The 26,271-nt window shown below is 29.0% G+C and overlaps 3 long non-coding RNA genes across 3 annotated transcripts; 1 reads left to right on the forward strand and 2 right to left on the reverse strand.

Annotated features, from left to right (window-relative positions):
- Window positions 1-853: 853 nt before the first annotated feature.
- On the reverse strand, window positions 854-2,020 carry LOC107960249 (uncharacterized). Its single transcript, XR_005903619.1, has 2 exons — window positions 1,482-2,020; window positions 854-1,177 (listed from the first exon to the last, which is right to left on the reverse strand). It is a non-coding gene; the product is annotated as an uncharacterized lncRNA (long non-coding RNA).
- Window positions 2,021-7,903: 5,883 nt separating this feature from the next.
- LOC107902002 (uncharacterized) lies at window positions 7,904-9,297 on the forward strand. Its single transcript, XR_001685548.2, has 2 exons — window positions 7,904-8,509; window positions 8,795-9,297. It is a non-coding gene; the product is annotated as an uncharacterized lncRNA (long non-coding RNA).
- Window positions 9,298-9,518: 221 nt separating this feature from the next.
- LOC121208503 (uncharacterized) lies at window positions 9,519-13,644 on the reverse strand. The gene is made up of 3 exons (XR_005903620.1): window positions 13,380-13,644; window positions 11,255-11,296; window positions 9,519-10,228 (listed from the first exon to the last, which is right to left on the reverse strand). It is a non-coding gene; the product is annotated as an uncharacterized lncRNA (long non-coding RNA).
- Between the last annotated feature and the right edge of the window lie 12,627 nt (window positions 13,645-26,271).

Consider the following 26,271-nt stretch of genomic DNA (forward strand, 5'->3'; position numbering starts at 1 on the left):
GTCTTATCTTCCTGAGGTAGCAATGAAGCAGACTGGGAATTAAAGATCTTATCTCCCTGAAATTGCAACAGAGTAGATTTTCACAGACAGTGAATCTTATCTCCATGTATCAGCAATGGAGCAGATTTTACCACTAAGCCTTATCTCTCTGAGGTAGCAAGAGAGCAGGTTGAAGAATGAGTCTTATCTTCTTGAGGTAGCAAGGAAGCAAACTGAGAATTGAAGATTTTATCTCTCTGAGATTGAAGCGGAGCAGATCTTCGCAGATGGTGAATCTTATCTCTATGTATCGGTGATGGAGCAGATTTTAGCCACTAACCTTATCTCTCTGAGGTAGTAAGAGAGCAGGTTGAAGAATGAGTTTTATTTTCCTGAGGTAGCAAAGAAGCAGACTAAGAATTGAAGATCTTATATCCCTGAGATGGCAGTGAAGCAGATCTTCGCAGATGGTGAATTTTATCTCCATGTATCTATAATGGAGCAAATTTTACCACCAGTCTCATTTCTCTGAGGTAGCAAGAGAGTAGGTTGAAGAATGAGTCTTATCTTCCTGAGGTAGTAAGGAAGCAGACTGAGGATTGAGGATATTAGCTCCCTGAAGTTGCAGTGGAGCAAATTGAAAATGATGAATCTTATCTCCATGTATTGGCAATGGAGCAGATTTAACCTATCAACCTTATCTTCCTAAAGGTGTTTGGAAAAGAGGAGCGCCAAAAAGCCAAAATTCAGCAAGACCGGGCAAAATCGGCTCTTTTGAAGTCTTTGCTCTATTCCCGTTACACGTCAATGAGCAAAGAGGGGCAGCTGTAGTTAACCTATTTTGCCCGGGCCTATTTTATTTACAGAAAATAAATAAATTAAAATAAAAACCAATTATAGGTCCAAAGTTTCCTTACAATTTAGCTCAAATATTAAAAACAAATCTAATCCAAATCCATTTGCAAATTTTGGACCCCAAAGTTGAGACCGAAAATAACTCGAAAAAGATCCAATCTAAAACTAATTGATCAATGCCGCAGCAGTAGCCCTTCTTCTTGGCTATTTGAGGTAAACCGATAGAGCCCAGGCCAGAAGTTTCTGGAATATATGAGAGTAGCAGCAGAATGGGGTTCCCACGAGCGGTTCCCACGCACGGCTTCCATGGCCTTCTCCCCGTACAACTCTGCGTCCGTAGAACCTGCAAAGGAATATACGAGAAGAAAAATGGGCTAACAGAATACAAAAAAATGACAGCAAGCAAATATAATTTTATTTTTCTTTCTAAATTCAGGTTATAAAAAGCCTTGCTTATACCCTATGTACTTTTACTTACGCATGCACACTATCCGCATAGAGAATACAAAAAAATTTCAAGAAGAATTTTCGAAAAGTGATCTTCTTCAGTTTTTTAAATTGTTCACTTATTTTTTATTTATTTTTTTCCTGCGATTATTTTCATCATTTTGCATTTTAGAACTGAAAAAAAGAAAATCAAGTTTTACCTTGCGAATCGGCTTTTAACCTCTGTTCACTTCGTTGAGATCGAAGTTGGAAGGGGGGTTTATTATATATCAAGCCTCGAAACGACGCCAATGAGATCCCTAATATCTCTGAAATACTGAGATTTTGGTGAAATGAGTGGCTGCGTTGGAGAAGAAAATGGGAGAAGAAAGGTTTTAAATAACATATTAAGAAAAACGGCACCGTGTAAGAAGCGTAGGGGGGAGGGGGGCTTTTGCACCTAAAATGGTCTATTTATGCAACAAATCCTTCCCTTTTCGCGAACCTTTCAATTAGCACCCAATTCGCTCCCCCTTTTTTTTAATTTAGCCTTCTGATTTGTGCGTTTTTTCACTTTGATCCACGGTCTAGTACAGTATTGTGGGTGCAGGATATTTTTAATTCCAATCCCCACGCATTCGCGCACGTGGCACGTTGATCCCATTTTATAATTATCTTATTTGTAAATTGCTTCTCCTATTTTAATTTTGTTTCAATTAAATCTTATCTTCTTTATTTACTGCACATACATTTTTTTTACATGCTTAATTATTAGTTGTGATATTTTGTGTTATTTTTGGTAGTTGAATTTTGTAATCTTTTCTCTTTTATTCCAATTTTAATAATTAATGTTTTATTTGTAATATAATTCATTTTGGTTTGTGTATGCTAGTAATTTCATGTTGCTTTGTAATTTCTTTTGGATTCATCCCCATACTTTAATGCTTATTAAGTATACGTTTAGTATTTATTTAATTTACATCCAATATTAAAGCCATGATAATCTTATACATATAATTTTTAATAAACTTGTATATAATTGTGTTCTTAAATTTATTACGTATATAATCTATGATAAAATTAGGTTAATCTTATAATTCATATTTTAACTAAATGATATTTTGATATACAATTATTTCTAAAATTTCTTCATATATACATTACCCATATTAAATTATTTTTACTATAGTACATGTTATTATTTTCATATAACTTTATGTAAATATTTTTCTATGTATATATCTTCTTTTAAAGTTATTTATGTGTATAAGATATTTCTTTTAAGGACCATATTTTAAATCATACCATTTATTTATTGTATACATTCTCATATTTTATTATCCTTATACATGTATTATTCTCATCAATCCAAATTAAGTTGTTATATGTAAAATTATGTTATATTTTAGTTTAAATTTCCCTTTATAAGTATAGTTTTATAGACATACATCACTAAATTTATGTATTTTGTAAATATAATTTGTTTTGTTATGTACACTATACCCTATCATGTCTTTTTTTTCTTTTATATTTTATATGTTATTTAAGCAACCATGCATATTATCAGCTTTTTAGAATTTGTGTTTAAAATATTTTGCATATTATCCGATTCAAATATTTTATTCTACAATATTTACTTTAAATAATTATATATCTCTAGCTTTCATATCAATTTGTTAACCTATTTTATGTGTTAATTAATTCAGCATTATTTTGAAAATATCTTGTACTATATATTGATTTCTAATTCAATGTTATACGTATTCGGTAAATTGTTTTATAGTATGTCATGTTAATTATTGTTGTATATCATTTTTGTATTGATTGTTCGTCATCCATGATTAAGAATTTGGTCATTTTACTTAGAATAATTGTATGTAATTGTGGATTTGTTAATTGTGACTTGTTGTATCCTATTATTCCATACTCATTCCTTCTTTTTCATACAAATATTTTGATACAAGACCACTTTAATACGGCTAAACGCGTTTTGAGCAAATTTCCAATTTTCTTTGTCATTCAAAAATTCTGAAATGAGGCAATATTCAATATTTGGGGAATTCAGAAAATCGTGCTCAATCGTACTGGGTATGATTTTTCTGGTGAACTAAATATTTGGATAACCTTTTATAATTTTTAGTGTACTAGTTTCCGAAAGTCGAAAATCAATCGCGTTTTAAAGGTATAAGGGATCGTATCCAATCGTACTGGGTATGAAACTGCATATCTTTGAAACGAGAGAATTTTGACTACTAATTTAAATTATTCAAACGTTTTAAAAAGAGTCATACTTTGGAAAATCTTTTCTTTAAAAGGTCTTTTGACATAAGAATAGCATTAAATCAATTTGGTACCAATTTTTTGGGCGTAATGAGGGTGCTAACCCTTCCTCATGCGTAATCGACTTCTGAACCCACTTTTTGATTTTTCATGAATAAAGTATTTTAGTAGGTGGCCCAATCACACCTAAGTCAAGAGATTGGTGGCGACTCCATATTTTTGTTTTCAAAAGTCGATCCTCATTGTTTTCAAAATAAAAAAGGGTTTCGACAGCTATCATTGTCTTTTTGTTAATGATTTAGGGCTAGTTTAAAATTGTTTTTGAAAATATTTTGAAAAGTCAAATTTAAGATTTAAGTATTCAATATTAGGGTAAAAAGTAATTTTTAAAAGTTAAAATGTTCACTTTAGACATAATGTTATAAAATAAAAAATATTCATTTAAAGATATTTAAATTCATTAATATTATGATATCTCAAAAAAATATAATAAAATAAGTTATTGTAATTCATTATTAATATTTTGATATATGAAGTATATCAAATTTAAATGCTTGTAAGCAATTAATGTCAATTGTTTGTAAACTTTAATTTCAATATATAAAGAATATTTTAGATATTAAAATATAATAATTACAAATTCAAAAAGTAATATTATATATTTGAAATAAATTTCAAAAGAAAATTAACGGTATATTTAATATAAATATTGAAAAAATTATATTGGATGATAAAAGAGATTTAAAAAAAAATGTGATTTTAACTTCAAAGTGGTTTTTTTTTTCAAATAAAAAAGTTACAAATTGTAACTTATGTGTTTAAGGGTGAAAGTATTTTTGTCTTCAAAAATTGCTTGTTTAATATTGCTTAGGATTCCAAAAATACTTTTAGCCTAAAAGTAGAGGAGTGGGCAAAATATCAATGTTAATGATGAAATAAAATTTTTTTTGGATTTCTTAACATGTTTGTTAGATATAATCAATTATGATTGACATGGTCCATATGCCTACAGTAAAGATTGTGGAGTTCTTTCAATCGCATCAGAGCTCACAATTGCACCCATCTAATGGTCAAATTTATAGTCTAAATAAAAACTTTATCTATATTTATTTAAAAAGATTAGATCGAAAGTTCATTGACTTTGAAAGGATTAGATTGAAAACGTTGAGTTGCAACTAGAGATGAACAACTAGAAGGTAAAAATAAAAATAGATACAAGAATTGGCTATTGATGAGTGGTCATCAGGACTATATTTTAATCCACTTTTTACTTAGTTTTAGGTTGTTTCCTAAGTGAAATTTCATGCATATCTTTTCTTTTAAATGATAAATAATATTATTCTATACTTATTATGATGCTGCTTTTATCTTTTCTTGTTTTTATATAATTTTCAAATAACACAATAATATATATATATATATATATATTTGCTACTTCACAATTGATTATTGCTGAATAAATTTTAAAAAAGTTTCTTTTACTTGAAATGTTTTTTTCATCCACATCCTGAGTATAACATAATCTAGTACTTTATTATATATTATTTAAATATATTGTATTTTAAAAATTTTGTATACCAAGATATATTTTAGTGTTGCATTATATATTTTGGTATGTTTAAATAATATCTAAATATGAATTAAATATTCTGTATTTTGTTTGTTATATATTATGATAATAATTTCCACATAAAAAAATGAATTTTGATATAACAATATTTGTTAGTATTGATAAGATTTTGGTTGGTAGAGTCTATATCAAAATTTTTAAAAGGGGTACCAAAATTTCTATCTGATACAAATTTTTTTAATCAAGTACCAAAAACAAAAATTTGTCAGGCATCTTGTTAAATATTTTGGTATGTTCAGAAATTTTAGAGTTTTTGATATACCAAAATAATTAATGAGATGTTGTTAGAAATATTTGTATCACATTAAAAATTTTGATATTAAGTTATAAATTTTAATATTAATTAAAAATTTTAGTTTCATGTTAATTAAAAATATGGATATTCCATGAAAATTTTACTATTTTGCTACAGTATACTCAATATATATATCTACTTTTTATTTTATCGAAATAATCAATTACAAATTTTGTTTCACATGAAAACTTTTGGAAAATATATATTAGAGAGTGTAAGCTAAATTTTTGAAATTTTATAAAGCACCACTCTATTTATTTTATTTTATATTTGTCATTTTCAAACCTAACATGAGTACTCCAAGGAAGAAATATTTTAATTTACTAGGGGAAAATGACGTAAAGGAGAGTGAGGAAATTTCTTAGAACGATTGTGGATAGAGAGATTACATGTTTGATTAAGTTGACGGAATTTAAATTTTATTGTAAAATTACAAAATATTCATTTTCTTTATAAAGGTCATTTTTAATCTTGAAATTATCAAAAGCTAATTTCTTTTGTCGAAACTATTTTTTTGAAAAACGGGGATCGACTTTATATTTTGAAAGGAAAACAAAAATTGAGAGTCGCCACCAATCTTTATTAGGTGTGATCGGATCACCTTTGTTTTAATAAAACATTTTAGTTGCTAAAACGACATTTTTGGTCTACGAAACTTGAGAGAATGGGTTCGGGAGTCGGTTACGTGCGAGGAAGGATTAACACCCTTGTCATGCCCAAAATTAGTACCTAATCGATTAATTAACGTCTTAAAGTCGAAAGTTGAAAAGATTTTAAAATAAACTTTAAAATACGATCACTTTTTATGAATATTTAGATAACTTGAAGTAGATATTAAGATTCTCTTGTTTCGAAGAAATAAAATATCACATCCAGCACGTAGGACACGACATTTCAAACCTTCGATACCAAAATCATCTCATAATTTCCAAAACTTATGCATTGAAATTTTAAAAGGATATTCGGTCGTTCGGTCAAACGATAAATCGAAACCCAACACGTAGGGCACAATTTCTCGAAATTTCCAAACACGAAATATTGCCTTTCTTTTGAAGAAAAATGCAGACGAAATTTTAAAGGGATGTTTGATTCTTTAGATAAACAGAAAATCGAAACCCAACACATTAGGGCACGATTTCCCGAATTCTCAAACATCAACCATCGCTTTTGTTTTAAAGCTTAGAAAACGCAGACGAGATTTCAAAGGGAAATTTAATTATTTAAATAAACGAAAAATCGAAACCCAATACGTTAGGGCATGATCCCTCGAATTTCTAAACATCAAACATCGCCTTTGTTTTATTTAAAATTATTTTTTTGTACAAATTTAGATAAAATTAATGAAACATTTAAAAATGATATACGTTTTAATTGATTATGTATCATTTGAAACATGAATGGGGTTATACTTGGCAGATAATGGTAATGTGACAAATTTGACATAATAATGACGTAACATACAAAATACAACATAATATATAATATTGATATCAATAAACTCAAATATTAATATGCATAGATAATAATAATAATAATGATAATGGAAACAATAATGTAAAAAATGATAATCATCAACAAACAACAACAATAATGATAAGAATAATAATAATCATATGATTAAAAATGCAAAGATCGAGAAAAATAATAATATAATAATAAAATCTAAAACTTTTAAAATTATAAAAATGATATAAATAAATGGTAAAATAAAGTAAAATAAATGTATGTGAAGAAAAAAGAATGAATAAATGAATATAGGAGAAATATAATAGTAATAAATGATCTAAAGCTTGGAGTTAAAAAGGTATGAATAAATAAATAATAATAAAATGATAATAAAAATAATGATGATAACAAAAACTTAAAATTTAAAAACTATATAAAAGGATATAAATAAATAAAATAATAACGAGAGTAAAAATAAAATACGATTATTTAAAAAATAATAATGAAAATAATATAATAAATAGAAATATGACAGCAATAGGAATAGATAAAAAAATAGATAAATAGTAGTAGTTTTAGAATAAGAAAATAAATAGAAATAGAAATATAATAATAATAGTAATAGTATACCAAATTAGTCTAATAATAATAACAAGTAGGTAAAAAGAAAATAATAATGGCAACAGTAATGTTAAATTGGTTAATATAATAATAACAATACCACATAAGTAAAAAGAAAATATAATAATAATAATAATAATAATAATAGGCTTAAAAATAAAAATAAAAAATATATATATTCAATCTAATATATATTTCTTTAATATATAAAAAAAGAAGTGATAAATAAACAAATAGACGATAATAAAATAATAGATAATAAGGTAATAATAATAATAAAAGCATAAATAAAACAAAACATTGTGAATAAATATATGCAAGGATTAAAAATAAATAAAATGACAATATATATGAATAAGAAAGTAAGTGTTTAAACAAATAAAATAAAAGAATAATGAATAACTAAACAAATAAGTAAATAAATGGACAAATACATGAAATAAAAGGCTTGACTAAAAGTTTAAAGGAATTTAAAGAACAAAAAAAGAAACATAATGAAGCAGGGTACCAAACTGTAACACGCGAGTGAAATAGAGGGTCTGAAAGGGAAAATATCCCTATGCTCTTAAACGCCACATTTTATGCGGGACTGAAATGAGATATAAGCAGAGTTCTGTGCTAAAATTAAAAGAAAAAGAAGAAACAAAAAAAAGGCCCAATCGAAACAGATCGAAAAAGTGGGAGGACCGATTTCATAAATAACCCATAACGCGTGAAAACACGCGGGTCATGGCCTCCATCGGGTCGGATCTCCAAGGTCTGCACCTAAATGGTATCGTTTCATGTTTATTAAAACTAAAAAAGAACAAAACTTGAATGGCCATCTGCCATTTTATACCAGCAGCAAAACAAGTTCTTAACACCCCCCCCCTTTTTTCCCTTTGCTAGGGTTTTGGCCTCAACCTTGGAGCGCCGTCGCACCACCATCGGACTTGGTGGCCAATCACGCGCAGAAAGGACGTGATGAGAGGTCGGAGGTAAGTGTTATTCTCCTTTTATTCTCTTTATGCAAAAGAAAAGAAAGACTAAAAAACATCCAGAAAAGAAATGAGATTCCAAAACTAAAAGAAAAATTGAAATCGCAAATCACCTTTTTTTATCTATTTTTTCGTTTTTTTTTGTTAATATCGAATCCTCCTTTTTTACAATCTGTTTTGTGTGTCTTTATAGCCAAATACATGTTAATGTTATATCACTATTCGGCCTTGCTTCTGCTGTTGCATTTTCGCTGTGTTTGCCTCTTTTTTTGGGTTACTTTGCAGGTCTGCTAGGAGTCAACGGGGGCAGGTTTTTGTTTTGGTGCAAGGAGCGGGTGGAAGCCGACCCTCGAGCGGAGTGCACGCCGGGGACGCACATGGAGACTGCGGCACCTAGGGTTTTCTCTTCCTCTTTTGCTGAATTTTTTTTTTAGATTTTGGGCTACTTGGGCTTAGGTATTGGGTTAATTTGTAATAAGTTTCAATTGGGTAGTAATGGGCTGTTGTTGGTTTATTGTCCCAGTCAAATTTGAGCATTTACATCTTTTATAAAACAACATATTATTTTTCAAGGCTGATAGCTGGTTAACGCGAGTGCTGGTGGTTGAAGATGCATGCAAGGGTAGTGAAAGTAACACAAGTATAACAAGTATTGAAAGCATAGGGATCATCTCACAACCCGCCAATGTTTGGCCAGCTTTGATCTGATTGCTTTTGAAGGTTATATATAACTGTATAATGTATTTTTGGGTCTCATCCACTGATCATAAAGCATAAAATTTGATCCCCATTTGTGTTTTTCAACAATTTCTCAGCCTGCCCTACATATATTCTATTTATTTCCTTTGAAAATTTTAAGATGCTAAATTCACCTTCACTATATTTTCACATAATAATTAAAACTAATTAATAATTAATAATGGGAAATATAGCAAATTTGTTTAATTATTAACCTCATGGAACATAATCCAAAAGATGTATTTGGAGAATAATTCAACACATATAAATATTAATGTTGAAGTCTTTAAATTGACATTACACTGATTAAATGTTTCAAACATAATACAAATATATGAATATATCAAAATACACATTGTAACACCCCAAACCCGGCCCAGAAGTTATGGCCGGATCCGACATGCCACATCAAAAACGTAAAAAAAAAAATTTCATTCTAAGTCCAGAAAATCGTACTTGATGTTTAAAAGATTAATTCATTAAGGGTTAAAGTGAATGGAAGCTGTGCACCAGGTAGGAAACAGGAAAAGAGGTGGTGAGTCCATCGGACTGCTTAAGTACCAAGCTCCCTTCGGATCCAATCCTAGACATGCATACCGCCATTGCCATACCTTAACGTTATGGATATTTCTAGGAAACCGATTTTGATTAAGTCATTTTTAGGAAAAGTGATTAATTTTGGAAAATACTTTCATTGCGGAAGCTTTGCTTGTTGTCGTATTATTTTGAAATCAATTATTGTTTTTGAAAACGCGCCCTAAAGCTATGCAATTTCAACAGTTAAAATAAGTATTACCTATCTTAGTAATACATATTAAAACCATCAAAAATAATTAAGCGGCCTTATTACATTTAAAAGCCCAAAAACTTCAAACGTAAATAAAAGGATGTCCAGTTCACCAGAAGAAAAATCAAACTTTCAGAACGGGTGGCCACTCCGAATTCCCTCACAGCTCCAAGCCCACTATGGTTGGGCATTTCCTGCGTGGATGAAAATAAAAGGGGTGAGTTTGGGGAAACTCAGTGTGTAAGGAAAACCCATTCAAAGCCCAAGTTAGCTCAAGCCCATTGGGCCTAAGCCCATTCAGGTAACAGTGGTACTGGGCCAGAGCCCTTTTCAGATTACAATAAACTGGGCCTTAGCCCCTTATTCAGATAACAGTATGGCCAATAGGCCCATTTCAAAATACATGCAACATCAGTAAATATATGCAAGCCCATTTGGGTAACAGTGGTACTGGGCTAGAGCCCTTTTCAGATTACAATAAACTGGGCCTTAGCCCCTTATTCAGATAACAGTATGGCCCATAGGCCCATTTCAAAATACATGCAACATCAATAACATATGCAAGCCCATTTGGGGAGACTACTCAACCCACCAACCACTACACTCCACCCGTACCAGCCATACACTTCATGTGGGGAATAGCTCAACCCACCCAGCCCAACACTCCATAGTAGCAGCCTTGCTGTTCAGTTAACAGTAAATTGAGGCAAAGCCTCCAGTACGTGGACAAGCCACTTTCAGTACTTCCTCCGTCAATATCCCAGTTCCATGCATCAGATAACAACAACATGGCATGCAGTAAATAACAACAGTCAAACATGCATTTAGGTCAATTTAACCCTAGGGGTATTTCGGTAATTTATCTCCTAGGGGTAAAATTGTAAATTTTCCACTTTTAAAGATATTTCAGTAATTGATCTATTTTAGGGTTTTTCATGCATATTCCTACCTTTCACGTACTAACAGAATCACTACCGAGGGTTCTTACCGAATTGGGCCCGTTGGCCCATCATTCCAATTTTGGCCCATTAAGCCCAAAAATATCGAGGGCACAGAAATCATGCACTTTGCAATCCAAATTTTGCAGTTTACCAAAACCATTAATCGATTTACCTCACGAGCATTCGCACACTCGCAAATCTACAAAATACCGGTTTTCGGCATTTCGGCTTTTCGACTTTTACCGATCCAGACTAAGAAAGAGGGTGTTAGTTACACACCTGTTTGCGACGATATGCTGACGAGATCCACACACGAACCGCCTACAATTGGATTACTAACACGTTAATCTAACTATTCAAATACAAACTACGTATTAACCCCTTACAAAATTCGGCCAACCACACCTACAGATCATAGTAAGCTTATTAGAAATCAATAAGCAACTCATTAACAAATTTTTGTCAATGTTTACCACATAATCATAAGTTCACTGCAAGCTGTCTTCCTAAGCAACAGTCACTAAATTATTTATAACTGGAGCTACGAAACTCCAAATCAAGTTCCGTTAATTTTCCCTGAAAATAGACTCATATATATTCTATCCATAAAATTTTCAGAATTTTTGGTTTAGCCAATCAATACCAGATTTTTCTCAAAGTTTCCCATGTTTCACTGTTTGACTAATCTGACCACTCTTCATTACGAATCAAATTTCTCATTGTACAGAATTAAAAATATGTTCTTGTTTATTTCATTAGAAACTAGACTCAATAAGCTTTAATTACATAATTTATTCAGCTTCTAATTCATCTCCCACAATTTATGGTGATTTTCCAAAGTCACGTTACTGCTGCTGTCCCAAGCAGATTTATTACCAAATCACTCTTTCATACACCTATCTTGCATGCATGTTATTTAAACATGTATATCACCAATCAATCATCACATATCTATGATTTTTACTTAAGCATAATCTCCATTTCATCATTTTAAAGCACAACATGTTAGCCGATTTTTCCCTTTAGCATCTAAGGCACATGCATGCTCATTTGTTTGGCTCAACTTCACATATCTTCCATTTTTCATCAAAAGAACATGAAACAACAACCATTTCCTTCATTTTAATTCATGACCAAATGCTCACAACACAACTAAAAATCAAAATATACTTCAAGAGTTAAGGTAGAATCAATAAGAACTCATGAACCTCAAAATAGAAGCAAGGTACCAAGAACTTACCTTCAATTTTCCTCCTCCTAATGACCGAATACTCAAGAGCTTTCTCCTCTCCTTTCTCTTCTCTAACTTTCAGCTATGATGAACAAAGATGGACAAAACTTTGTTCTTTTCACCCCTTTTTCTTTTAATAAAACTTCATATTTTATCCATTTAATTCTTTAATACAAAAGACATGAAATTCTTATCATGAAACATTTACCTAACCCATTATCATGAAACATTTACCTAACCCATTATCATGGAACATTTACCTAACCTATTATCAATTTGCATCAATTTGTACCATAAATTATGGATATCAAGTGCACATTTTGTCTACAACAACATGATGGCTGGCCACTTCATGTAAAATGGGAGGTTTGTCATGCAAATCCACCTATTTTGCACTCCTATTTATTTGGCCACTTCAATTTAGCCTATAGCATTTTCAAACATTTTCACATAGGTCCTATTTCATAATTTCACCCCCTTTTTCTTATGGAACAAAAATTAACTAAAATTGTCAGGTTCTATCTTAAGCTTGGGCCTTCTAGAGGCCCACTAACATAATTAAACCTATGCCAACATTCTCAGAATTCCTGAAAATTGGGGCGTTACACACATCTTATAAAATTTTAACCTCCTAAATTTATTTGATATATATAAAGGCCATCAGAATACAAAATCACAAGTAATCATTTCTAATAACCATTCATTTGGGTTGCCCTGTGTAATGGGCCAAATTCGTCCGGGCCCAACACAATGGCCCAATGCCCAAAATAAGCCCAAACAACCTAAAATTTTGGTCACTGGAAACCCTAGCAGCCTCCAACGTCGACTGCCCCCTCCATACCTCCGTACCCAGTACCGTACGGCCTCCACGGGCCACGCACACCCGTAAACAGACAAGAATAGCACTGCAAAACAGCAGTAGAGAGAAAAAAACAAAAAATTCCTTGTATTTTTCTTTTATTTTCGGCTATATAGAAGCCCTATGTTCATGGAAAAAAGGGGGGGCATACACACATACATTATACGAAAACTGAATAGAAACATTCAAAAACAATTTTTGAAGAGGTGATCATTCTTAGTCTTTTTAATCTTTCTGTCATTTTTATCTATTTTCCATCGATTGTTTTCATCATTTTCATTTTAAAACAAAGGAGCGGAAAAAGCAAACCTTACCTTGCGAATCGGCCATGGATCTCGATTCGCTTCATTGAAATCGAAGCCGAAAGGGGATCTAAAGGCATCGTGGTGTTGGAAGGAAGGTTGAGTGGCGGCCGAATAGGAGCAAACTTCTAGGTTTTTGGCTTTTTCAATTTGTTCTGCCAAAATATTTGGCTTTTAAGAAGCACAACACAAAGTGACGCCGTTTATGGCTTGTATTTGTAGCCTTGAATTGGACATGCCAAGCCCTTCCCCATCGCACAAGTCTTTGATTGCACCTTGTTTATTTCATTTGTTTTTTAATTTGGTCTTGTAATTTGTGCTTATTTCCAACTGGGTCCGTGCCTCAACAAGGATCTGGAATATTTCCAGTTTTACTCCTTATGCATTTATGCACGTTGCACGCTGGTCCCCATGTTGGTTTCTTTATTTTTAAATTATCTCTCTCATTTTAATTCCATTTTAATTCAGTCCTCTGTTCGTATAACTTGCCATTTTAAAATACATTTAATATTTTTATGTGTTTGATCCATTTTGATAATTTAGTTTGTTTTTATTTATACAATTATTTTTGAAGTTTCTTTTATCTTATTATTTTGACGTTTTGTGTAATATTTCTTCAAATATTCTATATATATTAGTACATATATTATTTTGATTGAGGTTTTAATTTGTAAATGCTTGTTGTTCTAAAGTACTTAATATTTTATATATATGTGAGATACCTTAATAACTCTATTTTATGTTTTATAAAATCACCATTTTGAAGTTTCTTTTTATATCATATTATTTAACATTTTATATAGTATTTTTGTTTAAATTTTTTTATGTACATCGATACATATTAGACTCATGTTTAATTCCATGCTATTTTTATATGTACTTACTTCTAAATTTATTTGTACACATGTATATGTTTTTTAATCTATTGTGTACATAATTATGTTTTTTTTAAAAATTTGTTACATATGGAAAATTTAATTTAGTCTCATATACATTCTTAATCTCATGCAATTTTTACAACTAATTATTTCCAAGACTATTTATAAACATATATTTTGTGAATCTACTGTGTATACCTCCTAAAATTATATCTTATTATGTATTCCTGCTAAACTTTCGTATTCTATATATTATTAAATTTTTCTTTATCGAGTGTATTTTAATAAATATTTTTTAACATTTATATATTATTTGATTTAAAAGTTTTCATTCTAACGTATATTTTAGTGAATGTATATATATATCTTTAGTTTGTTTTTACAAAAAGTTTCAAATTCAACAGTTCATTTATAACATATTATGCGTTCATCCTTTTAATTTTGTCTTATACACATTATCTCTTTTTTAATTTTTATTTTGTTTTGCATATTTCGCATTTGATCGTATTGTATTAGGCTATGTATGTTATTTTCGTTTTGTATTATTATTATATTGATTATTCTTCATTCATGCCTAAGAAATTGATAATATTTTTCCTAGATCGGTTGAATTTAATTGTTCATTTTGTTGGTTGATTAAGTGAATTATATTATCTTCATTCATCTATCATAGTATTTCATACATGCATATTATCCCATGTTTATTTTTCCTTTTTGGTTTACAAATATCACTTATTAATTTCCAACTCTTCAAAACTAATTATTCCATTTTATTTCAAGTCAAATTAATGTGTCTTAAGCCGGTTTTACAATTATTCATTTGAAAATTCCTTAAAACGAAGGCAATATTTGATTGCTTGAAAATTCGGGAATCATGCCCTATCATGCTGGGTTTTGATTTCTCGTTTGTTCAAAATAATCGAATGTTCCTTTAGAATCTCACTCGTGTTTTTCTAAATCCTATATAAAGGCGATGTTCGATATTTGGCAATTCGCGGAATCGTGCCCTATCGTGCTGGGTTGCAATCTCTCGTTTGTTCAAAATAATCGAAGGTCCCTTTTGAATTTCACTTACGTTTTCTAAAAACTCTTTAAAACGAAGGCAATACTCGGTGCTTGGCAATTCGAGAATCATGCCCTATCGTGTTGAGTTGCGATTTCTCGTTTGTTCGAAACAATCGAAGATTCCTTTGGAATTCCACTCATATCTTTAAAAACTCTTCAAAACGAAGGTAATACTCGATGTTTGGCAACTCGGGGAATCGTGCCCTATCGTGCTGGGTTACAATTTCCTGTTTGTTCAAAATAATCGAATATTCCTTTAGAATTTCACTCATGTTTTTTAAAATTCTAAAAATAAGGCAATGTCTGATATCTAGAAATTTGAGGAGTTGTGCCCTATTGTGCTGGGTTTCGATTTTCTCGTTGGACTAGATAATTGGGCATCCTTTTACGATTTTCAACATATAAACTTCTGGAACTCGAAACTTATCATGTTTTCGAGGGTATAAAGGATCGTGTCCTATCGTGCTGGATGTGATGCTATATTCCTCTTAAGCAAGATAATTTTGATAACCAACTCGGGTTATTCAAATGTTATCGAAAAGGAACCACATTTCAAAAACGTTTTACAAAAGGACAGCATTTAATCGATTTGGTACCAATTTTGGGCGTAGTGAGGGTGCTAATCCTTCCTCATGCGTAACTGACTCCCGAACCCGTTTTCTCAAAAATTTGTAGACCAAAATCGTTGTTTTAGTAAATCAAAAATGTTTTATTAAAATAACTAAATTCTTAGGTGATTCGATCTCACCAAAATAAAAAGATCGGTGGCAATTCCACGTTTTATTTTCAAAAAGGCGATTCAAAATTTTGAAAAAAGATGGTTTCGACACCCTGCTAACACAATTTCCTTCTAAGCTATCAACAGTAAGGAGGGCATATAACATAACCACCACCTCTATGACAACTACGATCAGGTCGAAAACATGGAGGTGGTTTTACCGAAATCAGATTTCTGTGTATCACTTCATTCCTCTCCTTCACTACAATTTTAACCCCAAATACCAACACAAAATATTCAAAAAAAAAAAAATTCAGAAAGAGATCATAAAAATAAGTAATGAAGAACAAGTATTATATATAGTTGTAAATCAACTTACCGGTTAAGTAAGTGTTTGTAGTTGAAGATGGAGGGCAGAGTAGAGAAAATGATAGCAGTAGGACTAGTATCAAATGTACCGCTGATTTCTTGTAGAGCATCTTTCGTTCCTCAGAATCTGATTTTTGTGCTGATGTTTATGGTTGCTTCATACAACTGGGTGGTGATTATTTATTTATATTCAGGAGAAACAAGACTTTGGAAGTCTATTGGTTTTAATATGATAATTATTACTTTTGTTATTCAATGGCTTCTTTATTATTTTTTGACAATTCCTCGTTGAATCATTGTTGTTAGTCTAGTTTAATTTATTTTTATTTTTCATATATATTGGTGATTATTCCTTCTGAAATCTAGATTTTTTTTGGAAGTGTACTATTATTTCTAGAAAAAAAAAACTTTATGAGTTGAACAAAATTAGATACCATCTATATATAATTTTATATATTTATAGTCAACCGCGTAATAATTCTTAACATTTCACTAAAAAATCTACCAAATAAATATATAAAGATTTGTTAATTAAGTGTGAGTGTATAAATTTATACACTAATGTGTATTTAAATATAAACCTTTTGATGACAACGAGACCTTTGTTAGTAAAAATATATTAGAAGGACAAAATTTTCTTATTTTGAGTCATCATAAGTAAGTCATGTATAAAAGAACTACAAACATTTTAATCTATAAAATAAAAATTTAAGTCCGTAAAGGTATAAAAGAATAAATAAAAAACACCACGTTTTCTCTTGGTCTCTTTTTCTTCACATGTTTCATCCATTATTATTGATTTTTAATTTTCTCAAGTATTTTCAATCTCTATCTTCTACCAATGCTTCTACTTTTAGGGTAAATTACACTTATGATCATAAACTACTAGTAAGTTTATATTTTAGTCATTCAACTTCAAAAAGTTAGAAAATGATTGTTAAACTATTCAAAAGTTTTCATTTAAGTTAAAAAATGATCGTTAAACTATTCAAAAGTTTTTTATTTAAATCACTAAATTGTTAAAATCGTTGATATATATAGTCACTTAAAGCTCACTAATTGGACATTAAAAAAAAAACTTAACAACCCTGTGACTTCAATAAATTTTTTGAATAGTTTAGTGACTTAAATGAAACCTTTTGAATAGTTCAATCACCATTTTGTAACCTTTTAAAGTTAAGTGACCAAAACGCAAACTTACTAAAGTTTGATGAACTTGTGTATAGTTTACCCTAATTTTTATTATCGAATTAATTGATTTTTAAATTTTTTTCATATATATAATTTTTTTTCATAATATATATAATATATGCAATCAACCCTCTTTATAATAGGCTCATTTATCTATCAAGAATTTGCTTAATATAGAGAAATAATTGTTATATGTCTAGAGCATCATTTGAATGCAATAGTGAAGTGATTGTTATGCACCTATCATCTTATAAAAAAACTAAAAATATAAATATTAAATTTGATACATGAAATTTTGTCATACACAGCATAATTTAGTTCAATCTATTTATTTTTCAGGAGAAACAAGACTTTCGAAGTCTATTATTATTATTATTTTATGGTTGCTTCATACGATTTGGTGGTGATTATTTATTTATTTTCAGGAGAAACAAGACTTTGGAAGTCTATTGGTTTTAGTATTATTACTATCACTATTATTATTCAATGGCTTGTTCATCGAACTGGCTTTTCGACTTTCTTTTGTAGAAGAAAGAAGACTTTGCAACTCAATTAGTTTATTATTATTATTGTTTTACAATTCCTCGTTAAATCATTGTTATTAGTTTAGTTTAATTTTTTTATTTTATTTTATGATTTTATAATTATGTTGAACGTTGGTGGTTATTCCTACAAATAATATTGTTTTTAAAATTAAAATTTCGATCTCTCTATGCAATATACTTCAGCATTTCATTATCATTCCATTATTTCTAGAAAAAAAAACTTTATTATTTGAACAAAATTAAACACTGTCTATACATAAATTTATATATTTATAATGAACCAGGTAATAATTCTTAACATTTCAGTAAAAAAATCTCTCAAATAAATATATAAAGATTTGTTAATTAAGTGTATAAATTTATACACTAATGTGTATTTAAATATAAACCCTTTGATGACAATGAAACCTTTGTTAGTAATAATATATTTGAAGGACAAAATTTTCTTATTTTGAGTCATCGTAAGTAAGTCATGTATAAAAGAACTATAACCATTTTAATCTATAAAATAAAAATTTAAGTCCTTAAAGGTATAAAAGAATAAAAAGAAAACCGCGTTTTCTGCTGGTCTCTTTTTCTTCAAATGCTCATCCATTATTATTAATTTTTAATTTTCTCAAGTATTTTCAATCTCTATCTTCTACCAATGCTTCTACTTTTAGGGTAAACTACATTTAAAGGTAATTAAACTATTAGTCAATTTATATTTTAGTTATTTAATTTTAAAAAGTTACAAAATAATCGTTGAATTATTTAAAAGTTTTTATTAGCAAATCTATTTACACCGCTTACAGCAATGGAAAGCTCTTATTCCCCTTCCCCTCCATAGTTCAGTATTTTTCATGAAACAACTTTGAACGTCAATAATTTGCTAATCAAAATCTAAACATCTTTCTTCTTCGATCTCTAACATTGATTGTTAGATTGACTTAAATTTAAGGTATGTTCTTCTACTCATTGATGGGTACTGATCCACTATACCAATCGTCAAATAGTCGCTTGAAGCTCACTAACTGGACATTTAAAAAGAAAACTTAACAATCATGTGACTTAAATAAAAACTTTTGAATAGTTCAATGACTTAAATGAAACCTTTGGAATAGTTCAATGACCATTTTATAACTTTTTAAATTTAAGTGACCAAAGCGCAAACTTATTAAAGTTTGATGACCTTGGGTATAGTTTACCCGAATTTTTATTATTGAATTAATTGGTTTATTTAAATTTTTTTCATATATATAATTTACTTTTTCATTTTTTTAGTAATATATATAATTTATACAACCAACCCTTTGCTCATTTATCTATCAAGAATTTGCCTATTATAGAGAAATAATTGGTATATATATGCCTATAACATCATTTTAATGTTATAGAGAGGTGGTTGTTATGCACCTATTTCCTTCACCTTATAGAAAATAAAGGGATAAATATCAAATTTATACATGAATTTTGGTCCAATGTGTAATTTGATACATGAAATTTTATTTGGTGCAGTTATACACATGAAACTTGAACTTTGGTCCAATGTGATTTAGGGCTAATTTAGCATTACTTTTGAAAATTATTGTGGAAAAGTGTTTTGAGAAATCAGATTTAAGATTTAAATATTCAATATTAGGGTAAAAAAAGTGGTTTTGAAAAGTTAAAATATCCATTTTAGACATGATGTTGTAAAATAAAAAATTATTTAAAGATATTTAAATTCATTAATATTATGATATCTCAATAAAAATATAATAAAATAAGTTATTGTAATTCATTATTAATATTTTGATATATGAAGTATATCAATTTTAAATGTTTGTAAGTAATTAATGTCAATTGTTTGTAAAAATTTAATTTGAATATATAAAGAGTGTTTTAGATATTAAAATATAACAATTATAAATTAAAAAATTGTAATATTATATATTTGAAATAAATTTTAAAAGAAATGAATTGTTTATTTAATATAAATATTGAAAAAAAGTACATTGGATGATAAAATAGAATTTTAAAAAAATATAATTTTAACTCCAAAGTGCTTTCTCAAATAAAATAAATAAATAAATCGTAGCTTATGTGTTCAAGGAGTAGCATTTTTGTCTTCAAAAGTTATTTGTTTAACATTGTTTATGATTTCAAAAGTATTTTTAGCCTAAAGGTAGAGGAGTGGGCAAGATATCAAATGTGAGAAATAAAAAAAAAAATAGGAATTCTTAACATGTTTGTTAAATATCATCAATCATGATTGACATGGTCCATATGCCAACAGTAAGGATTATGGGGTTCTTTCAGTTGCACCTGAGCTCTCAATTGCACCATCCAATGGTCAAATTTCTGGTTTAAATCGAAAACTTTATCTATATTTATTTGAAAGGGTTAGATCGAAAGTTCATTGAATTTGCAAGTTAGTTGGAGGTGCAGTTGCAACTATAAATGAACAACTAAAATAGTAAAAATAAAAATACTATAAATGAACAACTAGACTATTAAAAATAAAAATAGACACAAGAATTGGCTATTGATGAGTGATCATCATGACTATGTTTAAGCCTCTTCTTACTTAGTTTAAGGTTGTTTCGTAAGTGAAATTTCAAGCACATCCGTTTTTAGATGATAAGTAATATTAATCTTTTATCCTTCCTTGCTTTTATAATATTCAAATAAAATAATTAAAAATAATATATTCAATGATTAAACCCTTGTTAACAATATTTAGACACAAGTTTTTTGATACTTCATAATTGATTATTGTTGAAAAAATTGTGAAAGAATTTAATTTACATGAAATGTTTTTTTGTCACCGCGTCGTGGATATGACATAATCTAATACTTTATTATATATTATTTAAATATATTATATTTTAGAAATTTTGTAAACCAAAATATATTTTAATATCACATTATATATTTTGGTATGTTTAAATAATATCTAAATATGAAATAAATATATTGTATTTTGTTTATTATATATTATCATTGTCGAAACCATTTTTTTGAAAATAGGAATCGACTTTGTTCGAAAATGAAAATTAAAACGGGAGTCGCCACCGATCTTTATTAGGTGTGATCGGATCACCTTTTCTTTAATAAAACGCTTTAGTTTATTAAATTGGTGTTTTTTTTTTTGGTCTATGAAACTCGAGAGAACGGGTTCGGGAGTTGAGTACATGCGAGGAAGGATTAGCACCCTCGTCACGCCCAAAATTGGCACCGAATTGATTAGTTAGTGTCTTAATGTCGAAAGTTGAAAATCGGAAACGGACTTAAAATACAATCTTTCTTATTCACGTTTGTTTTGTAAAAAAGCTTGAATTAAGTCGAAAGAGCATCAAAGGTTCACTCGTCCCGCGATAATGATATGCCACATCCCGTAAGTTAGGATGTGACATTTTGAGCCATCGAGAATAAGTTTACCTTTAAAATTTTTATTGAAATTTCGTGTATTTTAAAATTCAAAAGGGTATTTGGCTATTTAGGTTTATCGAGAAAATCAAAACCCCGTAAGTTAGGGTACGATTTCTCAAATTTCCTAAAACGCGAAACATTACCTTGTTTAGAATTTTTTTTTTGAATAATAGTTACTACAATGTTTGAAGGCATACATTTATTTTGCTTGAAATAAAATAAAGCAATCTAAGTTGGATAAATATATTGGGGTTTAATTCACGATGCAATGACACAAAAATAAAAATATAGTAATGAGCGTGGACAATAATACATGAATTCAATATTACACAAGCGAATGACAATAATATGAACATGAATAAACAAATTAAATAACACACAATGGCAATAGTCTCACAACATACATCATTTAACTACTAGTATTAATAATTAAGGACAAGTGAGTTAAATAATACGATTTAAAAATAAATAGTTGAAAGCAAACTAAAATAAAACAATTGCGAAATAAATTTTAAAATGACAATGAATGAATTTAAAATAAATAATATGAAAAAAAGAAAGTTAAAATCAACAATATACAAAACGATTTTTTTTTAAAGAAAGGATGATATATATACGAAGAACTTTAAAATAGATAATATATATTTATACATATAAGTATATACACAAAAGTATGAAATAAATAATGTATAAAAAATTAAAGTAAATAATAATAATAAAACATTTTGAAATAAATAAATAGAGTTCAAAATAAGGTATATAAAACAATTTTAAAATAAGTAATCAAAACGATTTTAAATAAATAATATATAATAACATTTTTTTTAAATAAATACCATAAACGGCAATTTGAAGTAAATAGTATAAAACGATTTAAAAGAATTAACACATATAATACATTTTAAAAAAATAAAATACAATAAAATGTAAAGTAATTCAAAATAAATAATTTATACACCCTTTAAGAATAACATACGAAAGCTTTAAATATATGATGTGTAAAAAGAATTTTAAAATGGATAATAAAAAGCAAAACAGTTTTAATATAAAAAAGAATTTTAAAATGGATAATAAAAGGCAAAACAGTTTTAATATAAATAATATATATAAAAAACTTAAAATGGATAAACATAAAATAGTTTAAGTGAAATAATATGTAAAAAGAAAAAATCTAAAAGGTTTACAGAGCAAATAAAAAAACAATAAAAAACAATAAACAGAAGCAATTTAAAAATAAAAATGAAATTAAAAGGTCAAGGATTGCATTGCAAAATAGCATAAAATAATGGGTCATAACCATAAATACTAAAAGCTGCCAGGGACTAAAGCAACAAGTGCATAAACTTGCAGGGGCTAGATGGGAGAATATTCCAGGTCTCAATGTGCAATGTTCTACCTGAGGGCCTAAATGACACACGAATAAAATTACAAGGGTCGATTTAAAATATACAAAAACATTCCAAGACCTAATTGAAAAGTTCAAGAAAAGCTCAAATAGGGCTTTAGCGGCGTTTGAACAAAAAACGCCGTAAATATTATACATTAGTGGCGTTTGCGATAAAACGCCGCAAAAAACTGAGCAATAACGGCGTTTTTGGTTCAAACGCAGCTAAAAATAGAGCAATCACGGCGTTTTTGGCCCAAACGCCGCTAAAAATTGAACAGTAGCGGCGCTTTTGGAAAAACGCCACTATAGATCTAGGTTTTAGCGGCGCTTTTGGAAAAACGCCACAATTGCTCAATTTTTAGCGGCGCTTTTGTAAAAACGCCACTATAGATCGAGGTTTTAGCGGTGCTTTTGGAAAAACGCTGCAAAAAACATTTCATCTGTCTATTTATAATTTAACTGGTTTATTTATATTAAAATACAATTTATTTTTAATTAAATATTTAAATTCCTTAGAAAAATAATGACAACTAAAAAAATTTTGAAAGTAAAAACATAGAAAAATATTTGTTAAAAATATTTTAATTGAATACTATTTTAAAGTCTATGTATTATGGGTTTAGGGGTAATGGTTTAAGGGTTGGGGTTTAGGGGTTAAGGGTTTATATTTTAGGATTTAAAGTTTATGGTTTAGGGATTAGGGATTAAGAGTTTAGGGTTTAGATTAATTAATTATGATTATGGTCACATAAAATTACAATAATTATTAAAAATTATGGTTATACAATATATTAAATATTTTCTTATATAATCGTAAAAGAGATAATATTGAATTTAAAATATTGAATTAATTATCATTGTAGGAGTTAATTAGTATTTGAAGGTTTATTATGAATTATGGGTTTAGGGTTGGAGTTTAAAGTGTAGGGGTTAGGGTTAAGGGTTTAGAGTTTAGTGTTTAGTGTTTATAGGATATGGGCTAAAGGTTTAGGGTTTAGATTAATTAGTATTTTTTAATTTATATATTAAACTATTTCTTATATAATTGTAAAAGAGATAATATTAATTTGAATATATTAAAATTATGATTATAGTTTAAATTATTTAAGAGATAATAGATAAACTTTATATATATTAAATGGTTTAAGATTTAATCTAAAAATATTTTGATATATTAAAAATAATTCAATTCAAATTAATTCCTCTACACTTAATCTTTTCAATTTTATCTTTTGTACTTTTCAAAATTTAAAATTTTAGTCATGATCACTCAAATGATAACAATTATATATGTTTGGTTAAATTCTGCTATTAGTCTTGGTATTGTGCGTAAAGTTGTAGGTTGAGTTCATGTTATCCAATTAGATCATTCTTGGTCCCTATACTTTTCGAATTTTGAAATTTTAATTTTGTCACAAATGACAACCGTTAAATCCGTAACTGGCTTTTTGTGAGTGATATGTTTGTTACATTATATTTCAAAAATAGCAAAACTTAATGAATTTAATAGCTACCATTTAATTAATACTACAATTTCAAAATTCGAAAATTATAATGACTAAAAATAACAAAATTAAAGTAAAATGACTAAATCCACAACTTACATATAATTCAATGACTAATAGAAAAATAATAATAATTAAAAATATTTAACTTGTTTATATTTAAAAAATTAATAAATATCAAATGAAAATAAAATGTATATATTTTAAAAAAAAATTAAAACAATATTATTAGCTAGGTTTGAGTAAATTTACTTTAAGTATTTATATATATAATGTGTTTTAAGTAAAATTTAATTGGAGATTTAAAGGTTAACGGCTTTTTTTTTTAAAACGCTGCAAAAAAAACATAATTGTTTAAGTTAAACGGCGTAGTTTTCGTTTCTGAAATGTTTTGTAACACCCCGTACCCGAGACCGTTGCCGGAGTCGGACACGAGGGGTTCACAGACTAAATTCGCTTACTATCGCAGTCCATTTTAAAAATTTCCAGGCAGTTGGCTAACTGCGTCACTGTCACCTTAAAAATCATATCTTGAGTTTCACAACTCAAAAATCAGTTTCGTCATTTTTCCCTGAAACTAGACTCATATTCCCATCTACATATTTTTTTCTAGAATTTTTGGTCATGCCAATTAGTACAGTTTATTAGTTAAATTCTCCCCTGTTACAGGGTGCGACTACACTGACCTTCATGCATTACGATTTTGATATCTCCCTTCACAGAGCTTCAATACTGATTTCGTTTATTTCTATAGAAACTAGACTCAGAGAGGAATCTATACATATATGGCATGACTCCTAATTATCTCTGGTTAATTTATAATGAATTTCCAAAGTCAGAACAGGAAATCCAGAAACCGTTCTGGCCCTGTCTCACGAGAACCTGAATATCTCTTAACATACTGTCCATATGATCGTTTCGTTACTTTCCTATGCAAATAGATTCATCAAGGTTCGTTTACATAATTTATTCACTATTTAATTCCAGTCCTACTATTTTTAGTGATTTTCCAAATCTACATCACTGCTGCTGTCAGCATCTGCCTTTAAGGTAGACTTTACCTATTTCATAGTTTCCTTGATTCAACTAGCCCTTTTAACATAAATAGCACAAATTATTATAGTGATTAACCATTCCCATGGCCAATCCTTGTTAAGCATATCCACACCTCTCAATAACCATATCCATACCAAATGATTATAACATTATGCTCAAACATATATAAGCCATTTTCGCATGGCTATCCAAAATTATACAAATCCAAAGGGTCCATGACCCACAACAAAAAGGGTAGTCCTATACATGCCATTTCAAAGTTCAACCAAAATTGTACCAAAAGGGGGCTTTGATAGTGTGGGAGACTTCGACTTCCAAAAATCCCGAGTCCGATAGCTGACGAGCCAAAATCTATAAAACAGAGAAACAAAGAAACGGAGTAAGCAATTTATGCTTAGTAAGTTTTGAGCAAAGAATTTAGACACAACCAAAGTATAGCATTCATGAAGCTAAACAGATAATTTCATATGCACAAATTTTCAATATCATACTTACTTCACGTTACCAACCCTTATATTCATACACAAAGATTAACTTAGCCAAAGGCCGGTAGCTCATTTATCAACTGAGCGAATACTTATTTGTAAGGGCTCAACTAATTCAAAGCACATACGAAACATACCTCAATGTTGGGATGTTACAAGCGTATTAACTGAAATTTTTACAGCAAGATCGTTCGTTCCCGAATCACGCACCTTCGGAATTTAACCGGATATAGCTACTCGTTCAAATGCCTTCGGGACATAGCCCGGTTATAGTAACTCGCACAAATGCCTTCGGGACTTAACCCGGATTTA

This window comes from Gossypium hirsutum, chromosome A10 (genome assembly GCF_007990345.1).
Source record: "Gossypium hirsutum isolate 1008001.06 chromosome A10, Gossypium_hirsutum_v2.1, whole genome shotgun sequence".
Classification (NCBI taxonomy): Eukaryota; Viridiplantae; Streptophyta; class Magnoliopsida; order Malvales; family Malvaceae; genus Gossypium; species Gossypium hirsutum.